The following is a 19,588-nucleotide window of genomic DNA, read 5'->3' on the forward strand; positions in this document are numbered from 1 at the left end:
GGCCCTCCGGGGCCATGTGAGATGCAGCTCCCTCGTGCTCCAATGCCACTTCTCCTCTGCCAGATGATGCTAATGCACACATGAACAGGAAGAGCAGACATAAAAAAGGGGGGGGGAGAAATAAAGACATGTTGAGTGCATGCATTGGCAACACAGTTGGCGGAGAGGACAGACACAGAAGCCCCCTGCACTACGCCGTGCACTTGGGGTACACTACTCAATCAGTGAGACTTGGCCTACAAGCCAATGGACGACATCTGCACACATAGGTGACACAAGGCCATGGATAGCTGTACTTGGCACCCTACAGAGGTGGAGGGCGGGGGCACAGGGCCATGCCTTACGGAGGGGACTAGCCTACAGAAATCGCCCTGGCCTAGGGATACCCACATCCCTCCTCCCCCACCCAGACACCTCCACTGCGCGCTAAGATAGCAGAATGTGCTTGTACTCACCCCCTTGAGTCTGCTGTGATGTCCTCACGCGCCCATCCAAATCTGGGTAGGCCACCGCCAGGATCCGAGACATCAGGGGGGTCAATTGACGAGTGACACCCCTCCTACGTTGGGAGGCCATCCCCAGCAGAGCCTCTGCGGTCTTTCTGCTCCCGCGGCGGATGTCCTCCCACCTCTTGCGGCAGTGGGTGCCCCGTCTGTTGTGGACCCCCAGGGTCCGGACGTCCTTGGCGATGGCACGCCAAATGTCGACTTTCTGGTGGGCGCTGACCTATGTGACACGTACAGGGAGAGAAAATAAAATATCATCATTTTCTGCGTGCTCGATGTGAGTGTCCCCCCATCCCCACCCTTGCCATGTGGCACATGCTCTCATCTGTCGTTTGATGCATGCCTCATACGCTCCCCTCCGCACCATCGTTCATTCACCCCACTCAACCTAGGCATTGCCCACAAAGCATGGTCCCAGTGTACTAACCTGTGTCTGGAGGACCGTAGAGTAGCGCATACTGGGGGAGGACCCCATCCACGAGTTTCTCCAATTCTTCAGAAGTGAAGGCAGGGGCCCTTTCCCCAGTCGCAGCAGCCATTGTCTCTTCCAGACCGAGGTCACAGCAGCACTTGCAGTATAGGTCCTCTCCTGTGGATGATCAGGTCTCGAGTGATTAAGCTGATAGAAAATGGCAGTCACGCCCGCGGTGGTGCGTACCGCGACGGTGCGTACCGCGACCGCCGGCGCACTTCGTCATTGGCTCCTGAAACCCATAGGGTTCTATGTTAACCAATGCGGCTTTGCACCGCGGTCTTTGACCGCCTACCGCCACGGTGTGCCACGCCAGCGCATTGACCTCACATCCCATTGTCACACTTCACAGGTCAGGCAGCCGCCATTTCAAGGGCCCACATGGCTTAATTTCTACTGCGTCACACAGGCCTAGGCCTTGCATTGCCACTCATACAAGCCATTCAATGCCTGGCGAATCGTGTACTGTGCAAGCTGTGGGAACGTACCTGTGGTTTGCTTGACTCTGTGCTCCATGTTGTCCTTCCTAGGCACCGTCCGCTGGGACTTGCGAGGAGATGGAGGAATGTTCCCGTGTACAGACCGCTGGTGGACCTGTCGACAATGGAAGAAAGACATGTCATACTGACATACAGACTTGACCGAGCCACTATACAGGAACTGTGTGCCCAGCTGGAGCCAGACCTGATGTCACCCATTCACCAACCCACAGGGATTCCCACTCTGGTGCAGGTTCTGTCAGTACTCCATTTTTTGGCAAGTGGATCATTCCAAACAACAGTGGCCATTTCATCAGGGATGTCTCAGCCTATGTTTTCTAAGGTTTTGTCCAGAGTGTTGTCTGCCCTGATGAAATACATGCGGAGCTACATTGTTTTCCCTGAGGTGGGCGATTTGGATACAGTGAAGGGTGATTTCTATGCCCTTGGACATATTCCCAACATCATTGGTGCCATTGATGGGACCCATGTGGCTTTGGTTCCCCCCAGTGAAAGTGAACAGGTGTACAGGAACAGAAAAAGTTATCATTCCATGAATGTCCAGGTGGTCTGTTTGGCTGACCAGTACATCTCCCATGTAAATGCCAAGTTCCCTGGGTCAGTGCATGACGCGTACATCATGCGAAATAGCAGCATCCCTTATGTGATGGAACAGCTACAGAGACACCGTGTGTGGCTAATTGGTGACTCTGGTTACCCCAACCTGTCGTGGCTACTGACCCCAGTGAGGAATCCCCGGACCAGGGCAGAGGAACGGTACAGTGAGGCCCATGGGCGGACTAGGAGGGTGATCGAGCGGACCTTCGGCCTCCTGAAGGCCAGGTTTAGGTGCATGCATATGACAGGTGGATCCCTAATGTACTCACCGAAGAAGGTGTGCCAGATCATCGTGGCCTGCTGAATGCTTCACAACCTGGCTTTGCGACACCAGGTGCCTTTCCTGCAGGAGGATGGTCCAGAGGGTGGTGTTGTGGCAGCTGTGGAGCCTGTGGAGAGTGAAGAGGAGGAAGACGACGGGGACGACACAGACAACAGGGACACAGTGATACAACAGTATTTTCAATAACACACAGGTACGAATCCAAACTGGCATTTTACATGTACTTACAGTCTCCTGCCTCTCTACTGTCTGAGTTTCCCCCCAGTTTATGTTAACTGAGTTGTGACTTTCCCTTCCGTTTTCAGAGATGTGGGCCCCACTGCGTGACCTCTGCTTTGTTTGCCCATGGACTACAGCTGTGTGACAGTGGTATGTTGTCATCACAATGTAACTGAACATTTTGGCACCGTTATGTCTAATACATTTGTTCAAAATACAAGCAGACTCCAGATAATTTTAGTGCAATAAGTGATTTTATTTAAGTGCTAAATTTAGGGACATGCTTGAAAATCGGTGATGGGTGATGGTGGAGTAATGTCCATGGCAGAGTCCAGATTTTCAGTCTCACAGGTGCATTGTCCATATGCCTGTGGAAGGATGGAGCAGGGGTAGTTTAAGGTTGGACAGGGTGACAATGTGGGACAGTGGGATGACATCAGGGGGTATCCTTTGCTGGCGGGGGTCTTGCCATCCTACTCTGTCTTCTTCCGAGATCTCAGGCCCCGCTTGCGGGGTGGTTCTTCTTCTGCAGGAGGTGGGGTTCTGGTGGCCTGTTGTCCACTAGCGCCGGCGGAGGTGGTAGCCTGTTCTTGGCCCATGCTAGTGACAGGGGCCCTTTGTGGTGCCACATGGTCCCGCAATGTGGTGACAATCTGGTTAAGAGCCACGACGATGGTCCCCATTGCGGAACTAATGTTTCGGAGTTCTTCCCTGAACCCCATGTACTGTTCCTCCTGCAGTACCTGGATCTCCTGGAACCTGGCCAGTACCGTAGCCATCGTCTCCTGGGAGTGGTGGTATGCTCCCATGATGGAGGAGAGGGCCTCGTGGAGAGTGGGTTCCCTGGACCTGTCCCCCCCCTGTCGCACAGCAGCCCTCCCAGTTCCCCTGTTTCCCTGGGCCTCTGTCCCCTGGACCGTGTGCCCACTACCACTGCCCCCAGGTCCCTGCTGTTGTTGGGGTGGTGGGTCAACCTGGGTGCCCTGTAGTGGTGGACACACCGCTGATTGACGTGTCCTGGAGACAGAGGCATGGGCCCGCTGGGTGGGAGCTGTGCTGGTGTTCCCAGAGGGGGGTAGGTCTGCTGTGGCCTGTGGCTGTGTGAGGGGAACCGACTGTCCCGAGGTCCCCGATGGGCCGGGCTGGTCATCTGGGTCCAGGGAGACAGAGCTGCTGTCATCACTGGGGGCCTCTTCTGGGGGTGGGATGGACATTTCTGGACCCTCCTGGGCGGTGTGGTGGCGTTCGGGTCCTGCAGGGGTATAAGAGTATGGTTATTGCTTCTGTGTGTGCCATAGTGTGCAATGGGTGGGTGGCCGTGTACCCCAGTGCTGGCATTCCCTTGTGGGGGCTGTTGTGACGGTGGCTTGTGGGGGAGATGGGTATGTGCAGTGGGCATGCTTTGGTGATGGGTGTCCATGCTTTGTGGACGCATGCAGGGCTAGGTGTTGGGATGGGTGGGTTGTGATGGTGAGCCATTTGCAGGGAGTTGGTGTGATGGGGGTGGGGGTATGATTTGGCATGCAGGTGGGGTGGGGGGAATGAAGTAGTGAAGATTTGACTTACCAGAGTCCATTCCTCCAGCTACTCCTGCGAGGCCCTCAGGATGCAGGATGTGCAAGACTTGCTCCTCCCATGCTGTAAATTCTGGGGGAGTACGTGGGGGTCCGCCGCCAGTCTTCTGCACCGCGATGTTGTGCCTTGATACCATGGAACGCACCTTCCCCCGTAGGTCGTTCCACCGCTTCCTGATATCGTCCCGATTTTGTGGATGCTGTCCCACAGCGTTGACCCTGTCCACTATTCTTTGCCATAGCTCCATCTTCCTGGCAATGGTGGTGTGCTGCACCTGTGTCCCGAAGAGCTGGGGGTCTACCCGAACTATTTCCTCCACCATGACCCTGAGTTCTGCGTCAGAAAACCTGGGGTGTCTTTGGGGTGCCATGGGGTGGTGTGGATGAGGTGTGGGGTGGTGTATGTGTTGTAGAGTGTGGTGAGTGTGGTGGTGTGTGGTGTTTTGTGCGTGGATATTGTGTGGGTGATGTTGGGATTTGCCTCTGTGTGATGGTGTACTCTATTCTGTGCTGTCTCTCTCTGGCCTTCAGTCGCAATTGTGGTCGTAAGGGTTTGTGGGTGATGTGGGTGTGTATTTTATATTGTAATGGGTGTGTGGGAGTGGTGTGTGTATGTGTATCAGGTGTGTGTATTTTGAATTGTCCAATGTGGCTGTGTTTTGTAAAGGTGTGTGTATTTTGAGCGCAGCGGTGTGTACCGCCAATGGAATACCGCGGTTGAAAGACCGCTGCAGGGATTTGTGGGTCGGAATGGCATGGGCGTATTTCTGTTGGCGTGACGGTGGAGGTTTGGTCATCGCCAGTTTTTCGTTGGCCGTTGGTGTGGCAGACTTTTGTTGTTGTCGGGTTTTTGGCGGTTTGCCAGTTGCGGGTCAGAATGACCGTGGCGGTTTACCGCGACCGCGGTGGTGTTATGGCGGTCTTCTGACCGGCGGTAAGCGCCTTTTACCGCTGAGGTCAGAATGACCCCCATAGTATCCTCCAAGGTGAGTAGACTTCAATTGGGAGTTACCGAACAGGGGTCTTTAAACAAGTTTACTGTGGTCCTGTGTTTGGAGTTACTTACACAAGGAGTCCTGGGAGTTGCAGTCATGTCACTCTCTCTACTACACATACTATACACATGGTATCCTCCCAAGGGAGTATACTTCAATTGAGAGTTAAAGTATATGGGTTTTTGAACAAGTGAACACTGGACTTGTGGCTGGAATTATAGTTACAGGGCCTACTGGCCTTAGCAGTCATGTCACTCCCTGTACTATACACTATATGGAAAGATTATCCTTCCAGGTGAGTCCACTTCATTTGTGAGTTACCAAAGAATAGTGTTTGGACAAGAGAACACTGGGCTGGTGAGTGGAGTAATAGTAACAGAGCATCCTGGCCTTTGCAGTCATGTTACTCCCTGGACGTCACACACTATACAAATGTTATCCCCCCATGTGAGTACACTTCCATTGAGAAATTACAGAAAGGGTATTTGGACAAGTGTACACTGGGCTGGTAGTTGGGATTAGAGTAACAGGGCCTCCTGGCCTTTATCTGTCAGGTCACTTCCCCTACTTCCCACACTTGACAAATGGTATTCTCCCAGGTGAGTGAACTTCAATTAAGAGTTACCAAACAGGGGTATGTGGACAAGTGGACACTGGACTGGTGTTTGGAGTAATATAAACAGTGCGTCCTGGGAGTTGCAGTTAGGTAACTCTCTCTACTACACAGACTATACACAGGGTATCGTCCCAGGTGAGTACACTTCAATTGAGAGTTAACAAACCTTGGTATTTGGGCAAGTATACACTGAGCTGGTATTTGGAATTACAGTAACAAGACCTCCTTGACTTAGCACTTAGGTCACTCCTCCTACTTCCCACACTTGACAATTGGTATCCTCCCTGGTGAGTAAACTTCAATTGAGGATTACCAAACAGGGGTATGTGGACAAGTGAACACTGGTCTGGTGTTTGGAGTAATAGAAACAGTGCCTCCTGGGAGTTTCAGTCAGGTAACTATCTCTAATACACACGCTATACAAATGTTGGGTATTGCAAATCTGTATGCAGACTGCATTTAGGTTAGGGCATACATATACCTGTTGAGACATGTCATGAGTCCTGGGATTATTAATTTATATTGAAAGACTTACAGGCCCTACATAGACCAATGGCATGTGATGGACCTTAGTAGCTACCCAGATACTCTGGGTATTGAATGTTGGTGGGGTACATTAACAAGACAGTGGCAAAAGGTCAGCCACCAGCATGCACGACATAGCATTTTGGTGACATTTTTTGTGTTGTGACTTAGCAGACTCCCCTCCCCCAGGTATTCCTGTCAAGCCCTCAGGATGCAGGATGGCCAAGACATTTTCCTCCCAGGGAAAGAGATGTATTGGGGCACTGGGACGGCCACTGCCAGTCTTCTTGGCCTGCAGCTGGTTCCTAGAGACCAGACTATGGACTTTGCCCCTCTGGTCATCCCACATGTTCCTGAAGTCCTCCTTTGTGTGCAGGGTGGTGCCTACATCATTCACTCTGTCAGCGATCATGTCCCACGTTTTGATTTTCCTACTAAGAGGAGTATGCTGGACTTGTGCACCAAACAATTGTGGCTCTACTCTTTTGATTTCATCCACCATGACTCAACTCATCTTCTGAAAAAACTGGATTTTTAGAACGTGACATAGTGGAAATAAATGGGTGACAGTGACTTACTAAACAGAGGAAGTGAAAAAGACTGTGAAAGGACAAAAGTGTGTGCAGGGTGTTCAATGGGATAGTGAAATAAGGGGGTCCTTATTATATGTACTTTGTGGAAAAAAGGCACTCTGGCTTCTGTGTTTTGTGTTGAAAATGCAAAGGACTATGGTCTGTGAAGGGGTGTGTTTTATAGTATCCTTTACAGGCGTGTCCACTGTGGCAATGTGTGTCATCTATGTTGTTTCCAAATTCATCCAGTGTGCATTTGTCTATTACTTTTCTGACCGCAAACCATAGTGTTTAGTCTGCCATTGGCTGACCACCATGAAGGGACAGCCACGGAGACTGTGTACTTGTAATATGCTCGGTGGTTGGTTGCAGTGCTGTCGGTGCGGGAGGTTCAGCCCGCCTATATCCAGACTGATGTACCGCTTTTGGTCTGCCATTTTTGCTTTGCGGTCGGCGGTCCTGCCTGTGTAACTCGTAATAGGGCGTTCTGAAAGAGGGCCAACATGGCGGTCTTTTCAGGTCCACCAACATGGCGGTCTGGTGGTCAGACCCCCAAAGTCGTAATGACGCCCTATGTCTTTTAGAAATTTTGTAGTGGGCTCTTAGGAATTAGTGATTCCCTCTTTTAAATAATGTAGTGTGTGCCTTACTTCTATCTCTGTTACGTGTGGGAGGTGGTTGTGTTCCCTAACATTAATTACACTATTGTTTTTCATTTTAGCCTTCCCATAATAAGCATTTGAACAATATTTAGTACATTTCCAATTCACATTGTTGGTGTTTGTGCTTTATTGGATGTATGTGTATCTCATATGTGGAAGCAAATGTTTGACTTTATGTGCTGTGATATTTGAAGCTCTTTCTACCATTCTGTCTAAAAGTATCATAAATGTAAAATTACTTATGGTATTGAAAAGTTTTCTTGCTTGATAACATACTTTAAATATGGTTTCAAACAGCTTACATTTTATACTTACATATGTGCTGTTGCTTTAAGCTGTACTTGAATGTCTTCCATGTCTGTTTGATGTTGTCGAGATTAGGGTCAGGTGGGTTGTGGTTTTTCCTTTTCTGTTGGTGAAAAAATATTTGTTTTAGTAAAATATTAAAATTATTGGTTTGGTTATGTTTTGAGGGGAGGTGGGGTTTCAATTGTAAGTTTAAGCTCTAAGGGTTGGCTTGTTTTTATAACTGTGTTTAAAGCCCCTTTGTCAAGGTTTTTTTACCAGTGTGGATTTGGATTTTTCAATGTGATTTGGTTTGTTTTTTATTAAGTGCTTCTTTAGTATTTTAGGATTTATATACCTATATATATCTATCTATCTATATATATATATATATATCTATCTATCTATATATATATATATATATATATATATCTTCCAACACTCCTTCAAATAACAGGAGACCCAGGACACCTCCAAGGTGCAAATCAATTTATTTCAGCACACAAATCCAACGCGTTTCGGCAACAGCCTTACTCATGGATACATCATTGTTACAGTGCTCCAAGTTAAAAAACCATATAGTACTAGACATAAAAGACAGACAAAATCTCAGATCCCCACCAAAGGACTCAAAATGTGGCGGCCATCTTAAAGTGCATCTATAAGTAAATTTCACAGTAGTTTGTACCATAGTTCTTTGAAAATATGACGCTAAACCGGAGTCGAAGGACGCCGGTAAGGAAAAGCACTGTGTGAAGGTAAGACCGTGTAGAGACCGTTTGTCTCGTTACGGGTTTTGAAATAATTGTTAATTTGTTGCTGCTACATCCCCCTCAAGCAATTCTTATTGCGCTTTTACTGCAATGATACAGGGCCATTAAGGGGTTATTTTTTGGAGATCATTTCACAAATATAGACTGGAAAACTTTGTTACTATCTATTTTGCAAGCATATCGTACGCAGTAATGGAGGACAGAAAAGTCAAAAGAGCCATGACAGCTGCAAAGGTGTTTGATACGAGTAGTATAATCATGGAGGAGAAATTGACATCAACAGACCCTAACTCAAGGAAAGAACTTTCTACACAACAGAAGTTTTTTGAACTTGAAAAGTGTTATAAAATGGAAATTAACAAGAGTTGGGAGATTTTAGCATTGGAGAAATATATTGAAGTTAAAAGGATCCCAAGGGGTTTGCGGATATTTTTAATGTCAACATACACCGGCATTAAACCAGATTTGTTCACGGAATGGGCTGAAAATAACACACAATGGGGGTGATTCTAAGTCCGGCGGGTGGCGGAGGCCGCCCGCCAGACTTCCCCCACCAAAATACCGCTCCGCGGTCGAAAGACCGCTGAGGGTATTTTGGGATTTGCCCTGGGCTGGCGGGCGACCGCCAAAAGGCCGCCCGCCAGCCCAGGGCAAATCAACCTTCCCACGAGGACGCCGGCTCAGAATTGAGCTAGCGTAGTGGGAAGGTGCGACGGGTGCAGTGGCACCCGTCGCGTATTTCAGTGTCTGCAAAGCAGACACTGAAATACATAGTGGGGCCCTCTTACGGGGGCCCCTGCAGTGCCCATGCCATTGGCATGGGCACTGCAGGGGCCCCCAGGGGCCCCACGGCACCCCCTACTGCCATCCTGTTCCTGGCGGGAGACCCGCCAGGAACAGGATGGCGGTAGGGGGTGTCAGAATCCCCATGGCGGCGGAGCGCGCTCCGCCGCCATGGAGGATTCTGTAGGGCAGCGGAAAACCGGCGGGAGACCGCCGGTTTTTCTAGTCTGACCGCGGCCAAACCGCCGCGGTCAGAATGACCCCCAATGTTCCTTAAACATGATGAAAATCTTGATAAAACATGCCAAATTAGAATTGGAAGAAATGTATGCTAAAATCAGAGATTTGGAAGAGAAGTTGAACAATCAAAACGATAAAAGTGATCATGCTTCATTACGCCAAGCTATGGAAAAACGACTAAATACTTATGAAGATGAAATTCAGGAAAGAAAAAAGAGTACATTTTTGAGGGATGAAAAAGACTACAAATTTGGGAGAGTATATACATTTGCCAAGAGATTTGATCAATTAAAACGCAATTCCAAGTTTATAAGAGCACAACCGGCCCAGAGTGGAGATGAGACATCCATAGAGTCAGAAGTAGAATTAAGTGAAGGAGATAGCGTTGGTAACGGGAACACTTTTTTAGAAGAAATGCAAGTACTCTGTATGGATCAAAAATTATCAAGAGGAAGAGGCAGAACAACAGGCCGTGGCTTTGGAAGAAAACTAAATCAGGCAGGATCAATAAAAGAAAATCAAGGAGAGCAAAAAGAAACAGGCAAAAGCCAATACTCTCTCAGGAGTTTAAGGAAATAAGCAAATTCCCGAACTTAGTAGTTAATCTCTCTGACTATGAACTAACGGAATTGGAATTAAAAACTCTTAATAAAGGGTTATCGTTTTGCCCTGAAATTCATCATAACCATGTAGCACCAGTAATTGGAGCGCGGTGCCTTCGAGAGCCGTTTTGCTTTCTAAGTATATATATATATATATATATATATATATATATATATATATAACCATAAAAACCCGACTTATCGAGGCTCAATCATGGCGGTCTTGATATGGGATTGGGAATCTCATTAATATGCACCACGTATTTTCTCAACCAATACGACAGAAAAATCAAGACTCACAACGGACAGTTGCAAAATATATTAGCAAAACCAAAAATTATCTTCCTCCCAACACGTTTCAGCCGTAACATTGTTCACGGATGGGGGAATACTACATACACCAAGTATAAATACAAATATATAAACATAAAGAAAGAACTTACTCCACAGTACATGCATATATCAGATTGAAACGGTGGGCGCCATCTTGTAAAGGTTATATAGAGCATAATACATTCAGAAGGATACTGTATGTAGTATTCCCCCATCTGTGAACAAGGCTACGGCTGAAACGGGTTGGGAGGAAGATCATTTTTGTTTTTGCTAATATATTTTGCAACTGTCCGTTTTGAGTCTTGATTTTTCTGTCCTATTGGGTGAGAAAATACGTGGTGTATATATATATATATATATATATATATTACTGGTTAGTTTATTTTACTGTTGGCCACTTTGTGTGGTTGATTTTTACAGTTTTATGTGCATTTGTTGGATTGCTGTATTATTAAGATATTTTACATGTTAAATGTATTTTATTTATTTGTAATGTTTGCTGTAATTTTTTATTGTAGTGTAATGATGTTTGTTTCTATAAATGTGTTTATTTGTAACAGTAAATGTATGAAGAATATATATGATTATTTATGTGAATTATTTTATGTTAGTTATTTTAATGTATTTTTTCTTGCCCACTTTATTGATATTTTGTATCTATATTCAATTTAAAATAAGTGCTTAAAATTATTTTTTTCATTATTGTTAGCAATATTATTGTATTTGATGTTTTGCATTTTGATTACCTTTGATATATTTAAACAGAGGACCATATTTTGTTTAATCGATATTTGTGTGTTTGGTATTGTTAAAAAATTATAATTTTGGTGGTCATATTTTTGTTGTGATATTTGCGTTATTTTTTGTTAAGTGTAGGGTGGCGAAAGTTTTGTAATTGACAATGTTTTGGCAATATTTTGATGAATCAATATTGCTTTTCACAATAGTCTGTCATGGAACTGTGATTGTTTGCCTGAATTCAATGCGGGGAATATGTGGGAAGACCTCTAGCAATTGTTCATCTTGCTGTAGAGTGGGTTGTAATTCCATGACAATCTTGAGTTGTTTGATGACAAGTAGAGCTCATTCAAGGCCTCCTATGCCTTGTTTTCCAAGAGACTGTATTGAGGAATCCCGGATGTTCTGAGGATTGTGCATGCTTTGAGAATATATGAAGTCATAACTAAAAATTCATTTTTTTTCATCCAGATCTAATGTACCCATGCATATCCAGTTGTACCATATTGCCTGGCTGAATGCTATGGAATGAGTTATCTTACGAAGTGAAAGCTGTCACTCTTCAGATAGCTGGCTAACCGTAGATGTGTGCACAACTTTAAAGAAAATGTGACCTTACTTCTGTTTACAGAAATCAGTTTTGAGGCTCATGATTAATAAAATGCCATTCTTCACTTCTTTGTCCACCAATTTATATGCAATGTGGTAGAAATGTCCCCAGCATAGTATCGCGGTGTACTTCCCTGCTCGGAGCCGCAACTGCAAATATGTCTGATATCCTGACTTCTATTTTGGACATAGTGGTAAGTTAGTCTAACATTTGTGTAGAGGCTTAGGCCTGTCCCTGACTAAGAGAGGTCCTGGGCCTGTCCTATGACTTGGATGGATGCACCAAACATGCTCTCCTAGTGGCCTGAAGACTACTGAACCTGCCACTTATATAGCATATAAGGCGGTTGTGGTATCATACAGGTGTTTTGGAGATTTATTGTGTGATCAGACCCTTTTATCTGTGCTGCTGAGAGAATGACCTACAAGCCCTCTTGTATAAATGTCCACTTTTACATGTACGCCAATAACTGTGCGCTAGAATATTGAGTGTTTGTTGGGTGCATATATGCATGAAGCATGTGTAGTAGTAAGGCTGTGTGTGAAAGTGAGCCTGAGTATTGAAACCAGTACGATTCATTTTGGAAAGATCTGGCTTAGCACAGCAGAAGATTGAGGATGAAGACAGATTGAGGAGGATGGAGACAGTGATAACTTCCAAAATCCCATGAGGAGGTTAATTAGCAAGGAGGTGCTGATTATGCTTTTCTGAGCACTGCTATTTGGTTCCTGGTAGGGGTGAAGGGTAGGTATGCAGTTTCTGTTGTGTTAGGTGAGGACGTTTCTAGGTCAGCCTGCCCATGGTGCATGGGGTGCTCCTGGTCTATCAGGCAAGGCTCTTGATAGGAAATGCTTCAAGCCTTAGTGACTAAGTTGGCCTGATTGGGGCTGCAACTGCTTGTGTCAGACTCATTGAGCTACAACCATCGGCATCAGCCCAATCTGAGTTTCAACTACCTGTGATGGTCCAACTGTGGCTACAGCTGCCATTGTGAATGCACTGGGCCAATCAGAGCTGCAACAGCCATGGCTATTAAAACAGCCCAGTCAGGGCTACAGGTGTAGTGGTGACCACACCATCACGGTTGGGGCCTATACCTGATTTGGCTGAATATCCCAGTAAGGAAAAGCTCCAATCTTGTGGCCAAACAAAACCGCAGCAGCCTGCCATGCACTTGCGCTTAAGGACCAAGTCCCCTGCTCAAAGCTGAACTGAGTTGAGGGTGCGTATATGGAGCCGCTGGCCATGCCTGACCTTCTCAGCAGCCTGAGGCTGCCTTCAAGTGCCACATTCCTCCACCTGCAGGAGAACAGTGAGGCCACAGGATGTACCCTGGAGCAGTAAGAGAGACTAGAACGATTATCCACTATACCACCATGGGTAAGAGTCTTGAGTAAAGTGAAATGAATATGCATCCGACTTGTGGGATACTTGAAACTGCACCTGAGCCTGATATATGCTACTGGCCTGCTGCTGGGGTCAAAAGCTATCATGGGAGCACACAGTGGGTTTAGCATGAAGGGAATCAGTGGAGGTAGTGCCATGGGGAAGAATGGTAACCATCATAGCTGCTTCGTACACTGAATTGAATTGTTCAGACTTTTGTGGACATCAATGTTATTGTGTATACTGATTAATTGAGTTCTGAGCTGATGCACCTCCATACTTCCCCTCTGAGAAGCTTGTGGCTGCTCACACTTGTTAACCCAAAAGTCAAGGATGGAAAGGGCTGTACTTGTCCTAGTTTTCAGAGCCATAGTAGGATGGATCACAGGACACCCTCAACCACCAACCACCACTGTTGGAGCCCATTTGCACTTGTCTGCCCTTTGGCCCACCAAATAGACCCTGATAATATGTATCTGCAACAGTGACCACAAGGAACAGAACAAGAGTTCTAACAACTTTTGCATTTATTTTCTACTGGAACTTTAATTGAAGTTTTCTACCTCTGATGATTATGCTATTAACAGTGTTTATCAAGTTGATTCACCGGAGTACAAATGATGAGCACTGATTCTCATGTGGTGCCTGCTGCTGCTCAGCCAACTGCCCTACTTTACAATGCTCAACTTGTTGTTGTCCTGGAGGTTACTGCAGACATATTTTGTGAGGAATGCTGTCTTAGTGGGATGTTTGCCAATGCCTTAATAGTGTGACTGTGCCTAGATTGTACTGATTATGGAGTTCAGTACATCTAAGGAGATCACCACATTGTCACCAGATTATCCCTTATCTGTGTGTCAGAAACTGGGTTACTGGTTGAGAAGGGTGAAACCCTACTCAAGCAGAAACTGCAATCTTTGTCAGGGTGAAATCACAAGCAAACCCCAAATTAACCTGTGCTCAACCGTCTAGTAGTGTGGCACAAAAGCAGTCAAGCTTAACTTAGAGGCACTGTGTAAAGTGTGTTTGCAGCACTTCAAGCAGTAATAAAGTGAAGACACAACACAGGAAATCTCCCATGCCAATTTAGGGAAAACGAGTAGAGGTTAATAAATAGTTTGAGACCAAAATGACAAAAATCAATCAGTAGAACAGGAGATGTGCATTTTTAAACATTTGAGTGAAAATCGTGTCTAGAAGCCTAAAGCACCAACTGTGGTTATCTGGTCATACTGGACCAGGACAAAGTCCCAATTTCAGGCTAACCACAATGGAGCATGGTCCAGATATAGGGACCAAGTTAGGCCTGCTGAACAAAGAACCTTATTTACTGGTTGTGGAGCACTGCGAGTCCCCACATCGAAGATGTGTCATGTAGCAAGGTTTCAAAGAGCTTCAAAGAGGTGATGCACAGTCCGGCATCATCATCAAGGATGCCACAGATGAGGGGCTTGCGATGTGAAGGCCTGTGTCAAAGATGCACACCGTTGGTTCCAAATGAAGCTGGGCTACCATGCAAAGTCTTGCATCACTGTCAAGGATGCTGTCGACGAGGGACTTGCAATACGAAGGCCTGTGTTCAAGATGTGTCACGCAACGGCAATTCTGAAGACACTGCAGGCTGCAATGCGAGATTTGCATGAGGGTTGAGTCGCGCTGTGGAGGTTTTGAAATAGGGCTGCAGGGAGATTCATCACACTGTGGAGGTTCTGACCACAAGACCATAGTTGGGCTGGGAGAACATATTCAGGCCCACTTCCAAGAGTTCCAGACTGTGTGGCACCACTTTGTGGGGGTAGGACTCACAGCAGACAGATTCTAGATGCTGGGTTCAAGATGGTAGGAGCCTTTTCTGTCCCTGAGGCTCTGATCAGAAGGCCAGCCAACTAGCATCATGAGTCTCTCTGGTGGTCCTGGGTTCAAGATACAGGTTCAGTCCTTTCTCTCAGTCCAGAAGAGTTGGGTCTGATGGTCAAATATTTTTACTTGGTTCCCACTTTGAAGTAGGAGACGTTTCTTGGAATGTCCTGCTTCCCTGTCCTAGCCCTAGCTTGTCTGGGGTCACAAAAGACTAGTGTCAAACCCTTTGTTAGTGCCCAGTCAGAGCCTTTATGATGTGCAAGTGTGGTAGATGACAGCTCCTCCTCCCTCACCATGTCAGAGACAGTCCATGCTGCCAACACCTATTCTCATTTGTGTCACTGTCTGGAAGCAATGTACAAAGACCAGCTGCCAGCTAAACCTAGTCATGTGACCCAGGATACAGGCTGCAGGCACCAAATGTTTAGGACAAGAAAACTGCAACTTTTTAAAAGTGGCACTTTCAGAATTGTGACTTGAAATCCACCTTTATCAGACAAGAGGGTTTTAAGGTACAATTCTTTAGACACCAAACTCGATGTTCCCATTTACTCCCAATTGAAAGTTAGCACTTATTAAATGCTCTTGTATCGACTATTGTATCTCTGCAAGACTGCTGGATTAGAGGTGGCAGCACCTCTGATTGAAGGTGACTGAGTCACTTCTCCACCACTTGGCAGCTGTCAATCCAATTGTTCTGACTCTCTAGCAGGACCTCACCAAAACCAAAATAGAAAAGGTGATTTCTGTCAGTCTACCGCATGGACTCTGAAATCCTCTCAGGGAAATCGTGGTGCAACAAGTCTTATCCTTTTCTCACATTAGAAATGAGCCTTCTACACCCACACAGGCAAGACAGAAGATGCAGGATAGTTTTCAATACATTTATTGAAAAGACTGCAGTGTACAATAAAATGCATGAGCTGCAGTTATAAAGATAATGACAAGAGACAAAAGCAGGATTATGAGAATAAGTGATGTGAATATAAACAATGCCAACATTTTTGTAATAAACATGACTACACAAATTTCTCCCTAAAGCGTATTTTCTACTCTAAAGAGAGCAAAGCGTGATAAACCTAATCTGCCCAAGCCATGCCCATGAGAAGCGCCCCAACCCTTGTTACCTTTGAACAAGGTCGGCCTGCAGTCTCCGAATCAAGCTTCGTAGAGACACAAAGGCTAAGGTCTGCCGCAAAGTGAGGTGCATTATGGATGGAATTGATTGTGTGCACAAAGTTGGATGGAATGGATTGTGTGCGCAAACTTGTATCGGCAAGTTAATAACAAAATGCCTGACATGTTCACATTCTGTTCTTGTCTAACGTGAAGCAAAGGACATGATGACAATCCAATACATACATTACTGATAATGAAACTTTCACAGGAAGGCAACTGATCATGAAAAAAACATTTCTTCTAAAATGCAAGAACTGCAAGCAATGCCAAAATGAATAACAATGAATAATAACAACAGAGCATGTTTACCTTGGTAAAAGGGTACAGGCCTGCAAGCCGAAGCTAAGCTAAACTCCTATACCTAAGCAAACTAAAATGGATTCACAACAATGCAATAGGGTTTCCCAATCTTATCCTGTGGGAGAAGTAATCCTTGCAGCAGTGAAAGACTAATTGGAGAGCTTTTCGCTACCAGGACATGTAAAAGTTAAAAGTACACCTCAAACTTTTTAAATACACTGCACCCTACCTATGGGCTGCCTGGTATCATACAGCAGTGCCCCAAAGGGCATCAATGGACGAAAAGCAATTCGGACACTCTGACAATACTAGAAGACAATGTATTGCATCCATAAGTAGATTATAACATAAGTAAGAAGATATGGCCAACACCAAGCCAAAGACAGATATTTAATTCCTATGTTCAATTAATAGAAGCATCATATATGAGTTTGAAGAGAAAGTGCTCAATGTACAGGGTAACCACACAGTGCTCACGAAAATCATGTGGACGATACAAAGTGATGCACATAAAAACAAGCATGGAAACAGTAAAAAGCAATAACAATCCAATATTGTGCATGCTGCAAGATGTTTTGACTGGCCACGACTTTTCAAGTTTTGTCTCTTGGCATCATCCATCCTGTAAGAGGAAATGTTTTTCCTACAGCTTTATTCATAATAACGTTTTTCAGCATGGAATTATTTATGGGTGCCGTTTCCCTCTCCATTAGTTATACAGACATCCTTAAAGTTATCTTACACCTGGTATGCATACAGACAGCAATTAGACCATTTGTGCTCCTTTTGTCCTGATGATGACCTGATAAATTCCAGAAGGTCGAAATGCCATCAACAGTTTTTGGGATGAAAAATGAAATTTATTGTGCAGTGACAGATTAATTACATTTTGAACTTCATTTATGCACTATGTTGGAATATCATTATTTTCAGTGCATTCTGCAATGTTACACTCTTCTGCTTATGTACCCTGCAAATTTCCTAACTTTCATAAGAAGTTGTGAAGGTACCTTGCAGTCCAGCTTTGAGAGAGAAATCAAAAGTGTTTGAACATATAAATGATTATTTTTCCAGTTTTAAGGAACAAGGGGATTGGTGCCTTAGCATGTGTAATTATCACGGTGAACTGTAATATTGCCTAGAAGCTGTAGTGGAGTCTGTTTTTCAATACTGTATTTTGGGAAAAGTGTTTTCAAAATCATTAACAAAACTCAATTTTTAGTTAATAAAACATACAATTACTTTAGTTGAATATAAATAAATGTATATTTATCTTTTGTGCGCAAATTATATTTACAGTAATGTGGGTGTGTGAATAACTTGGATGTATTTCTATTACAGGCTTTCCATTGATGAAGGTAAATGGCCAGTTTTTGTTGATATGTTATATTGTGTGTATTTGTAGAGCCCACAACTCACCTGTGGGCTGCTTTTTCATAAGGATTTGTATGTGTGAAGAATGATTTTCTGCTTCTTTGTGGATTGGGATATAGTGACTCTCTTTGAGATGGGGGCGGTGTGAGTGCAGGAATGGAGGCTGAGGGGGAGCCTGGCAGCTGAGTGTTGTATGATGTGGAATCTTCTAGTCAGTTGAGCATTGATTCCAGCATAGAGTGAGTTCTGTAGTCCAGCCTGCTGGTGATTAAGGCTTGGGTGATAGTTCTGGGAGTGCTGGTGGGAGTCAAAGATTTTCTTGAGCATCTTGAGTGTGTAAAAGCAGGAGCCACAGACTGCGTTCACTTGGCTGGTCATATTGGTTGTTGATTACTGTTTCAAGGGTCTATGCATGGGTTGCCGGGAGAGGTGTGGGACCGAGTTTGGCAGGCCACTAAGTGGAATCCCATAGCAATGTGTCTACTTCCTTTTTATCTGTGTTTTCCCTAAGGCAGTTGGTTTTGATCCATCGGGCGACTTCAATCATGCAGGTGGAGTAATAGGTCTGGGTGTTTGCCATCTTGTTGCAGAGGGAGAGTATGAACTCGGTATCATCTACATAGGATATTATGTTGTTTCCGTGGACATGGATGATGCTGGTGAGTGGGGTCATATAGGGGCAGAACTGACAGAATTTTTTTGAAACTCTGCAGATGAGGTTGACAGCATCTGTGGTAAAGGTGGGTTGGGGGGCTGGTTTACTCACTGGGTGCATCCTGTCAGGAAGGAGCAAATCCTGCATAATGTGGATCCTTGGATGCTGTCTTTGTGCGGTCATTGGATAAGGATGGGGTGGGAGATGTGTTGAGGCTGTGGAAGGTTCCAGTAGGATGAGTGCCACAATGTCACCTCTGTTGATGATCATACAAATGTCATCTTTGGCATTGATATGGGCTGTCTCTGTACTGTGGTTGATCCTGAATCTGCATTGAGTGTTGTTAAGTATGTGGTTGTTGTTGACGTGGGTGGCTAGGCATTTGTTTACCTTCTTTACCATGACTTTTGCCAGGTAGGATGGCAAGGAGGTAGGCTGGTACTTGGCTAGCATCTTTGGGTATGCTAAGGATTTCTTGTGGAAGTGAAATATTATGGGATGCTTCTAGGTGTTTGGTAGGTGTCTGTGCTGACTGAGCAGTTTAGAATTGGGGTCAGGCCTATTCTGATGGGGTCTAGTACTTTGATGAAGATGTGGTGAGGGTAGGGGTCTGAAGGTGTTACATGTATGGACTACATTGTTGTTGCAGTTTCGTGAGTGGAGATGGTGAGCCAGGTGGTCAAGGTGGGGCGTATAGGTGATGGTTGAGGTGGGCAGGAGGGCTGTGGAGATATAAAGGTCTGGTTAGGGCTTGAGATTGCCATAGATGCTAGTGATCTTGTTGCTGAATAGGAAGAGATGGGTCAAAAATATACAAGGGTAGTGAGTGGTAAGGATGCCGCACTTCCGTTCCGTTACAGTTCTTATTTAAGCAACACAGTGAGTCAGATGAGAAAAAAGGTGCCACTCGGTCGGGTGCCCCACTACCCTAGTGGGCACAAAGATTTGT

The sequence above is a fragment of the Pleurodeles waltl genome, chromosome 3_1 (genome assembly GCF_031143425.1).
Source record: "Pleurodeles waltl isolate 20211129_DDA chromosome 3_1, aPleWal1.hap1.20221129, whole genome shotgun sequence".
Taxonomy (NCBI): Eukaryota; Metazoa; Chordata; class Amphibia; order Caudata; family Salamandridae; genus Pleurodeles; species Pleurodeles waltl.